The sequence below is a fragment of the Tiliqua scincoides genome, chromosome 5, assembly GCF_035046505.1.
Source record: "Tiliqua scincoides isolate rTilSci1 chromosome 5, rTilSci1.hap2, whole genome shotgun sequence".
NCBI classification, from domain to species: Eukaryota; Metazoa; Chordata; class Lepidosauria; order Squamata; family Scincidae; genus Tiliqua; species Tiliqua scincoides.
The window spans coordinates 40,464,877-40,474,865 of NC_089825.1; the positions used below are offsets into that span (position 1 = coordinate 40,464,877).

The window sequence follows — 9,989 nt, forward strand, 5'->3', positions numbered from 1 at the left end:
ATATGTACTAGAAGGAAGGAACAGTGTTTCCTAGCGAGACATTTAAATGCCACAGAACGTCACTACAACCAAGAGGGTGATGAGTGAGCCTGCATGGGAGAGGCGGGTGAGATTAACAGTGCAGAGAGTTTATCAGGAAAACGAGATGCACTTAATGGTGTTTTACATACAGCCATTTTCAGTGCTGTTTCTAAATGTCATTTGACTGCATAAATTCCATACAGATACAAGCTTTTATTATGAGAGCATCAATAACAGGCACATCTAATTAGGAGATAAAAGGAACTTGGGCATTTGTCATACTGAAATGGTAATGAATTAAATGCAAGCCATGAAGGTTATTATTTTTTATGACCAGCAAGCCCTGTTTAGTGCCCACCCCAGTATGATTGAGTCACCTGTCTTTTTGCCATTCATCCAGCCATTTCTGTCTTGCGTGAATTAGTACGAACGCACCTTCTGTCAATTTGTGGGCGTCTGCTATCTCTGATAGTGCCTGGACAGCTAAGGTGTTGAGTGAAAATTGTATTGATTCACTATAAGGCCTGAATGTTCTATGGATAATCAGAGGAGGGTACTGTAATTTCACAATGCATGATGCATAAATTCACTTGGGGCACCTATAGCAAGGGATTGTGGATGCTGTACCTACTTAATTTTTGCCTGGGCATTTCCCAATTGCCAGCATGTGCAAAGGCATCCGATGCTATCAGTGGTGTGGCAGACTCTTCTGAGCAGGCAACCATTTCTTTTCTGAAAGTCCTCTGTGAAGCAAAAGAGTGATGTCCTTCAGGCTGCTGTAATGAGAACCACTCTGGGGGGAGAGGGGGACTGTCACTCCAAATCACAGAATAGATGAGCAATAGATGAGGCTTGACAGTAAGGAAAATGGGGATAACTACAGCAGAGCAATCAATTACCAGGAAAGGGGCTTATTTTTCTCTGGAAGAAGTGACAGTGAGTAGTAATTTCAGTATTCTTTGTGATGTGCCTCCTTGATGTGGGCTTTGTCCATTCGTGCAGTAATCAGAAGCTGGCCAACCATGAGGCAGACTGAGGTGGTCACCCATTTCCTCATCCACAGCTGCTTCCACTCCCCCTCTACCATGCACTGGTTTTGAAGCAGAAGCAGACAAAACTGGAGAGGGTGGGCTGCAGCATCTCCTAGGATACAGTCTAGTCCAGTGGTTCCCAAACTTAACTGGGTCATGACACCCCTACAGCTTCTTCCTGGCTCTGTTGGTCACTCCCATCTTGGATCTTGTGAAATTTCATGAGATCCAAGATGGCAATGCTGAAATCTTGCGAGATTCTGTGAGATCCAAGATCACAGCACCCAGGAGGAGGGGCCTCTGGGACATCCCACAGCACAACTGCGAGTGCGCCACAACACCCTAAGGCACCATGACACACATTTTGGGAACCTCTGCTCTAGTCCATCACTGTGTTTTCCATCACATTTCCTCTTTTCCTCTCTTCCTTTTCAGATTCAGTGAGCATCGGAGAATGAGGTGTGGCAACAGTGTTCTACCTGGGAGTAAGTCTCTCTGCACACATTGGAACTTACTTATGGGCACAAAGGCAGAGGACTGCATAGTAAGTATATTGATGAAAGCAAATATATTTCTGTTGACGGTGCATGCAATTCTTTGAATTATGCTTCATGGCAATTTTCCAGCCAGTTTTCATGTAATACACTATTTTTAAACATAAAGCAGTGCAGGTGAAACACAGATGTAATCAATTTATGCCAAAATCAAATTAGAGTCCATTTAGCTTTAGGACAGCATAGTCTATAAGCAGACACTACTACTACAAGAACCACTACTTTTTTTTACATTTATTTTTTATATAATATTTAACAGTACTTATGCTCCAGAAAGATGTAGGTCAGCCAATCAGATAGTCTTCTGAACAGTACAGGGTGGTTTGTCTTTCCCGTTTGCCAGGCACAACGGTGTACAACCCGTGTCTCCTCCATTCAATGGAAAACATAGAAATCCAAACAGTTTCCAAAGAACTGAACAGACTTTGCCTTAACAAGACACGGGGGCTCAGAACATTGGCCGAGTTGCAAGAGCTTGACTTTCCTTTCAGTAGGACTGCCACGGAGCTGGATTTTGTTTCTTCAAGTAACACCTGTTGACCAGAGAGCAATTTCAGTAGCTGTTCTACCTGCATCTCAGGGTGACTTGATATGGGAAAGCTGCATTCCTTCCAGCAGCCCATTTGGCTACTCCCCTCCCAGAACTGTCTCTCTCAGTGGTTTTTCCACCTGGTCATTACAATAGAACTGTGAATGTTCTCCCTTCCCATTACTTTTCCCTTTTGCATCCTGCCCATTAGAAAACTGAAAACCACCGAGTGCTTTGGCAGGGAGGTGGGATCTAAATGCAAACATAGGGAGTCATATCCAAAGAACAGGGTGACTACTGACACCCGTGAGACAAGATAGTCAGGACTAATTTTCTTTGGCTGCCACCCAGCATCTTCATTTATCTGTCTGATTTGTAATTGGCCTGTTGACTATGCACAGGTATCAATTTTTAAACATTAAAAAGACAATGCAACTATAGAAGTTCACAAGGCTTCTGTGAACTAATGCATACTGCTAAAAAGAATTACCTTATCCCCAACCGTACATGCATGTTTTAATACCTGCTCAACCTGTACATTTGCAAAAGTGTATTGCAAAGACACCATAAGACTCCAGTTCCGCATCTCCAAAGGCAACGGACCCTATGAAGGCTGCCCTGAACTCCCCAATGGTCAGGACAGTGGGACTGTGAAATAGTTGTATTAGAGATGGATGCTGCTGTTTACCAGTAAGTGGCTCTGTTCAGTAACTAATGAACCCTCACGGTTACAGTAAAAGACATCCTTCTGTTTGTTATGGAACCCACTATGAGAAAGCAGGTATACTAAACCCCCATGTAATGAAGCCATAATGTTTACAGATATCAACTTTGTGCCTTTTATTGGTATCTTGCTGATGGACCAACAGCAAACAAAAGCTCCTGTTCAATTAACATCAGTTCTGTTGAGCACATATGAATGGAAAGCCCATCTTCCAGAAGGAGTTGCTTGAAATTCCCCCTTTCTCATTCCAGGACAGTCGCTCTAAGACTTTGTGCAAAAGAGAGCGACTAAGATGATTACGGGGCTGGGGCACCTTCCTTACGAGGAAAGGCTACGGCATTTGGGCCTCTTCAGCATAGAAAAGAGACGCCTGAGGGGGGACATGATTGAGGCATACAAAATTATGCAGGGGATGGACAGAGTGGATAGGGAGATGCTCTTTACACTCTCACATAACACCAGAACCAGGAGACATCCACTAAAATTGAGTGTTGGGAGAGTTAGAACAGACAAGAGAAAATATTTCTTTACTCAGAGTGTGGTCGGTCTGTGGAACTCCTTGCCACAGGATGTGGTGATGGCATCTGGCCTGGACGCCTTTAAAAGGGGATTGGACAGGTTTCTGAAGGAAAAATCCATTACAGGTTACAAGCCATGATGTGTATGCGCAACCTCCTGATTTGAGAAATGGGTTGTGTCAGAATGCCAGATGCAAGGGAGGGCACCAGGATGAGGTTATCTGGTGTGCTCCCTGGGGCATTTGGTGGGCCGCTGTGAGATACAGGAAACTGGACTAGATGGGCCTATGGCCTGATCCAGTGGGGCTGTTCTTATGTTCTTTAATTATACATGAGGCAGAGTTCTATGATTTTTCTTCCATGCTTTTTTTTTGGGGGGGTGGGGGGTGGTAACTCAAAGTAGCCTGAAGCAGGCTGGGCCTGAACAGAAGGGCAGAGTAAGAATTTGCTTAATTTGTCTTCCTACTTAATTTCAGTTCTAAATTTTCCCTAGCTCTTTTTTCACCCAAGAGGGGAAAGATATGGTCAATATCTTCTTCCTGAAAGTGACAAACAGCTTGGTGAGGGCAATCTTAAGCTGAAAAATTATAGCAGGGAAAGGGTTCCCTGCTTCTGTGCTTCTGTCCAGCTACAGCCTGATTGCAGGAACACCACTGAATGTATACTTTGAGCCTGTTTTATTCTTCTACAAAGGATGAACTCTGTTCCTCATCTCCATTCCTCATCCATGGTTGGTTGCCATATGATGCTTCCTGTAGCATGACAGCATTGCAGTGCCTTATCAGGAGGCCCCAGAGGCCGTCTTAGATCACTCTGGGCCCACAACCCACTCTGCTGGCTTCCACAGTTAAGAACAGTTGGGGGTCACTTTCAGAAAATCAGAACCATGTCTGTTCTCTTAGCATTGTCTTCCCTCTTCTTATAAGTAAAGTTCAACCAGGTGGGTCAGGGGTATCATCGTAGGAGTCAGGGATAAATTAGGGGGAATTTCCAAACCCTGGCAGGGTGCAACCCACAGCCTCTTCCACCAGCCTCATCCACCTAACCCTTGAGGATAATGCAGTCCACTTATAATACCACAAGCACCCAGGTTCTTTTGAGGTACATTCCCTTGGTCAATAAAATGTGTTGCACTTAATCTTCCAAACAGAAGAATTTTATTATAAAAAGGGTTAGTCTTTAAGGGAGCTCTAGTTTCTCCATAAACACTTAGTACATGCATTTACAATAGCATACCAAAATAAGAAAGGTTAGCTAACTTACTTAACAGGAGACCAAGAGTTACCAACATTACAGGCCAGTCAGCCATATAATACTCCTTCTCATATACTCCAGTGCACCAACCAACCTTCCTCCTCCTGTAAACCAAAGGGGGGGGGGGGTTATACAAATTACTAATAAGCAACACCTGGACAATGGACAATCTCAGCTCTTTTGCCTAGTAACCAGCTTAAAGCTTCTTAAAGGAAAAGGCTACTTGCCCAACCCCGTGACAATGGGTGCAGTAGAAGGTCCAACTGGTGCCTGATCTCAGGGCCTGATCTCTATTGAGCTCAATACACTGTTGGGGAACAGGCCCAAGGGCACTGTGGGGTATCATAGGGGCAGGCCTTCAGCAACCTGGCACCAGCACTGCTTACAGAGATGGAAAGATAAGAGAAACATAAGATGTTATTGCTATTAAAAATTATGTATCACTGTTCAACAATAAATCAGAAAGCAATCAGCAAAACACATGAAAATATGATTCCCTGTTCTAAAGGACTTACAAACTTGAAAGAAAGAAAGAAAGAAAGAAAGAAAGAAAGAAAGAAAGAAAGAGCCACAGACAAGAACGTTGTGCTGAGGTGAATAGGGATAGTTGCTCTTCCCCTTGCTAAACATGAGAACTACCACTTTGAATGGTGCCACTTAGCCCAGTAAACAAGGGAATAAATTTAGATTCAGTAAATAAAAGTCCCAAACTGCAAAGTTTCTCCTGTACATACACCAAATGCCTGTTGAAAAGTATCTGATAAAGATGTTGTCCATTTGAAAAGCAGAGAGTGACACCTGCATATGGTGAGGATCAACACGTGTAATCAGCTTTGTTGTTACCCATGAATCTCTTATCTTTTAGACTTGGCAAGTTTGCCTAACTACTAACTTTGGACACAACACAGTGGCTGTTGCTCCTTTTCTCTCTAGTTGGCTGCCAGGCTAAAAATACTGCAGTACTTCTGGGACTTCACCAGGATTTAGAAGCATTTGCTCTTTAGAGTAATAACAGTCCATGAATTGTAGAGGCACATGCACAAGAAGACTGTTTTGCATAGAAGGCCCTCAGATCTCAGAGGGCCCTCTGCATGAATGTTTGGGGACTTCTCTTTGATGTGTGGTATGCCATGCTGGGAAGGGGCATTGAAGGAGTCATAGGGAAAGCAGTGGAGGCAGCTTCTCTTGACACACACCGCATTCAAAGTCTGCAAGGTTCAAATGGGGAGCTGGTGTGAGCGCCCACCCCCATTGCCACCTCAAAGGGTTATTAGTACAGGTGGATTTTTCAGCGGTAAGAAAACAAAAACACATAAAACAGCTTTCTGCACTTCTCAGTTTTGTAAAAAATCAAACAAAAACCCCCCACCAAATCTGCAAAAAATAAAAACCATTTTATTTGGTTTTTATTTATTATTAAATGGGAGTGCATGCGCAGCGACGTTGGCTGACACTATACCACCTACATCACCTACCTAGTATACTTCTAAAGTGATTATAATGTATAATTATAATGTAAATTTTCAATAAAAATACATAACACCACTTTCTGCACTGCTAACTTTGGAAAACGTAGAAATCCATGGAAAAACTAAAACTGTTTTCACCCACCTCTGGCTATCAGCCGTTGCTTCACAGCAATGCAGCAGTCTCTGGTGCTGTCCATGATTTCCCCAAGGAGTAAGAAATTTCAATGCAAATTTTGTACAGGGTCCCCGTCCGTGCGTGGAAGGAATATCAAGGGGTTAATTGCCCCGCTCCAGCAAGGGAGACTGGCTTGCAGAAACAGACTTCGGCACACTGCAAACGACAGCGCACACCTCTTGCCACATCATACTGCTCATGTAAGCTCCAATCAACTGACTGAAAGACTGTTGTCAGGTACATGACAGGACACATCTCTAACTGCAACTAAGAGATGGGATATGCAACTTGTCTCCCATTACTAGAATTGGACCGGGGCCCTGACAATTTTTGTAACATCTGCTTAATTACAGATATGCGGGGAGGACAATGACAAATAGGTACCTATCTAGGCATTAGTGTCTCAAAACAGAATCAGCAGCAGCCCCTTCATCTTCCAGCTCAACTCTGTTTTGGTCAGACCAAAACTGGTCTCTTTGTTCCTCTCCTGCTGCACATAGATGTGGGCAGAACACTAGTCTCCACCGCTAACCTGGCAGGTAGGCACAAAGTGAAGCTATGTCAAAGAATCTGGAGTTGTTCTTTGAGGGCCAAGTTCAATGTGTCATCAACTTTTCAACCTCTGATGGGTCAGAGGTGACTATCTCCCCTGGGTGGGCTGACTAGGTATATAGCTGCAGTCAAATAGGCTTTATTCTGAGTTTCAGGTGAATGTGTGAAAGGCAAAAGGGATAGGTAGGCATGACCTTGATTCCTCCCCCACCTCGCATGTTTAAAGGGATCATGATTGTTCAACTCATCAGCATTTATTATTGGTGGCCAAGCCCATGCAGTAGAAACCACAAATAGCTCATAAAATTGTCATCATGCAGGTCCCATTTCAGAATTTCCTCCAGACTTGTTATGACCGACATAGTTTCATTTTGGACTAAGCTTTACTCCAGGGAAGTCTGTCTAGCCTGCATGAGGAGGAACTGCTCTCTATAAAAAGACCAGACATGAAAGGAAGATTAACACCCAACCAATTAGGCACATTGATGGACAAGTGGCTGCAGACTCCACCTGTTCTACCGAGGGTTGTCTGCCCAGCATTGTGTATTTCATAGTGTGTCTCTTAATTTTTAAAAGAAAGACAACAGAGCTCTTGCAGATTAACTGGAATTTTAAAGTGCTGGCACTTTGTCTTTGCTGGCTTCCCCTCTCTAACTTATGCCTTTATGCTAAAAGGGAAACTTGCATGGTACACTGTGAGGCTCTCTCCTATTGCTGCATCTTCAGCAGCGAGCAAAGAGTGAGTGTTGTAAATTCTTCTTCTTCTTTTCCTTCCTTCCTTCCTTCCTTCCTTCCTTCCTTCCTTCCTTCCTTCCTTCCTTCCTTCGGACAAATGAGAACATCCTGCCAGCAGAGCCTATTATGACAGTCTCCAAAGTGTCCCTGAACAATTGCGCAGTCCTTTTGAAATGATTGTGACCACAGTCTTGCAGGCATTGCAGGAAGCCAAGTCATAAACCAGAACACTTAGTTTTGATCAACAAGTACTTCCAGGCCCCAGAAAGGGCCACGAGCACCAATGGGCTGAAATCCCACAGTAGGAAGCTGCAGAAGTAACTTTTGACTTTTTCCACCCTGAGGTCCTTCAGGTCTGAAATGAAATTCAGACTGCAATTCCACTTGGCACTAAAATGACACAAGATACCCTGTAATGATCCCACAGTGCCTGCCATCGTTGGTAAGATTCTAGTGGTGCAATCCTACGCATGTCTACTGAGAAGTTCCCCTTGAGTGCAGGGGGGCTTACTTCCAAGTATGTGTGTTTAGGACTGCACCCTTAGTCATGTCTAATACTACAATCCTATATATGTTTGATTCAGAACTAAATAATGCCCGTAGGGCTCACCCCTAAGAAAATGGGCATAGGGCTGCAACCTGAACTTCCTTGGTCATGATGGCCTAACTAGGGATATAAACCAGTAATGGCAGTGCACAGAGGATATGCTTGACTAGGAACACAGAAAGTCCTCACCTTCCTCATGCTGCGCATGCACAAGGTCTCAGGTTCAATCTTTGGCATCTCCAGTTGGAACTTTTCCGTTTAAAATCCTGGTAAACTCCTGCCATTGAAGTGCTGATGATCCTGATGTAGCATAGATGGATCAATGGTTTGTCCTGGGATAAGTCAGTTTCCTATGACCATCCTGATTGGCAGACTCGGGATTAGATAGATCAGACCAGATGGACCAGTCAAGAAGATGCGGCCCTTATATACCCCTGCCTTGTCCCAGTATTTCCTGCCTTTACTTCCTATTTCATACTATAGCTAGCTGGAGCTGCAGGAGAAGTTGACGCATGGACAAGCCTTTTCAGCATTCACAGCTATTGTCTGGCCTGAATGCTTCCAGGCCAAGGAAGCAGTGAGGGCTTGGCTTGCATTTGTTCACTAAACAACAGAACTCTCCGTTTCTTGTTCCACAAAATACTCTCAATAATTACCGCGATTATGCTTGCTGCTAAACAGCAAGTGCCATAGATAAAGACTCTCGCAATTCAGAGTGCCAGCGTGCTTATTACTACCTCTGTTTGTTTTCATTAACCAAAGATTTAACTGCCTTGGTAACCAGCAATTCTGGCTATATTTGTCCTCTGCCTGAGGTCAGGACAACATGCAAATGTTTCTTTCAAGGGCTGAAACTCTCTGATTTGTGTCAAGCTATTAATTCATTATTACAAATTGTCTGTCGGTGCTTGGCAAGAAAAAAAAAATTAAGAAAGCTCAGTAAGCCCTTTATCTGAAAAAGGAAAGAACATACAACTCCAGACTTAAAATGTAACTGATACAGAGCTAAAGGTAAGGGCAGGGTGAGGGTGGGTGTTGGATAGGGCAGTGGCATAGCTGAGGGGGGCTGGAGGGTCAATTGACCTGGGTACCATGTTTTGAAGGGGTCTCAACCCACACCCCAAACAGCAGACCAGAGGTGAAAAAAGCAGTTTTCTGGACTCTGGAAGGCCTCAGAAGGCCTCCTAGAGAAGTTAGTAAGGCACTTTTAGTTTTTGTGAAAATTGGAAGTGCTTTCCTAAGGCCTCCAGGAAGCCTTCTGAAGTCAGGGAAGGCTTTGCACAATCTTCCCAACTCTCAGAAGGCCTCCTGGAGGACTTAGAAAGGCATGCCCAGTTTTAGCCCAAAACTAGAAGTGCCTTTCTAAGGCCTTCTGAGGGGGGTGGGGTTGTTAAAAAAAATTGTGTTCCCAGGTACCAGATGGGGTAGCTACACCACTGGGAGGTGGGAAATCTGAATAATCAGCGAATGGTAAGATATCCCACCACCCAAGCTAGTTGCTATCAATAAAACGTACACAGGACTGAAGGCTTGATTGAAGTTTCAAAAGAAATACTTTACTCTGATTGGATCAGAGGACCTACTATTTTAGAACAGAGAACACTAGAAGCTGTTCCCATTGTGTGCAGGTGTGAGGGAGAGAAATGCAGTCTGCCATTGTGGAAACAGAGCACACATCCCACACACCTGTCTCCTGTGATGGATGGTCTGGAGAGAATGCAAGAAGGAGGGTAGGAAGGAACTAGTGTTAAGGATGAGACCTCCTGCAAGAACAATAGAGGGGGCAGGTGAAGAAGTCTCAGGTCACTGAACCCACTGCCCTCCACAATCCTGCAGGCAGTGTTGCTTCCAAATTCCAACAGTGGGCAAGTAAGAAGAAC

General features: G+C 44.1%; 1 long non-coding RNA gene across 1 annotated transcript; it reads right to left on the bottom strand.

Annotated features, from left to right (window-relative positions):
* Positions 1–1,776: 1,776 nt before the first annotated feature.
* On the bottom strand, positions 1,777–8,665 carry LOC136654386 (uncharacterized). The gene is made up of 3 exons (XR_010794601.1): positions 8,299–8,665; positions 4,641–4,735; positions 1,777–2,139 (listed from the first exon to the last, which is right to left on the bottom strand). It is a non-coding gene; the product is annotated as an uncharacterized lncRNA (long non-coding RNA).
* Between the last annotated feature and the right edge of the window lie 1,324 nt (positions 8,666–9,989).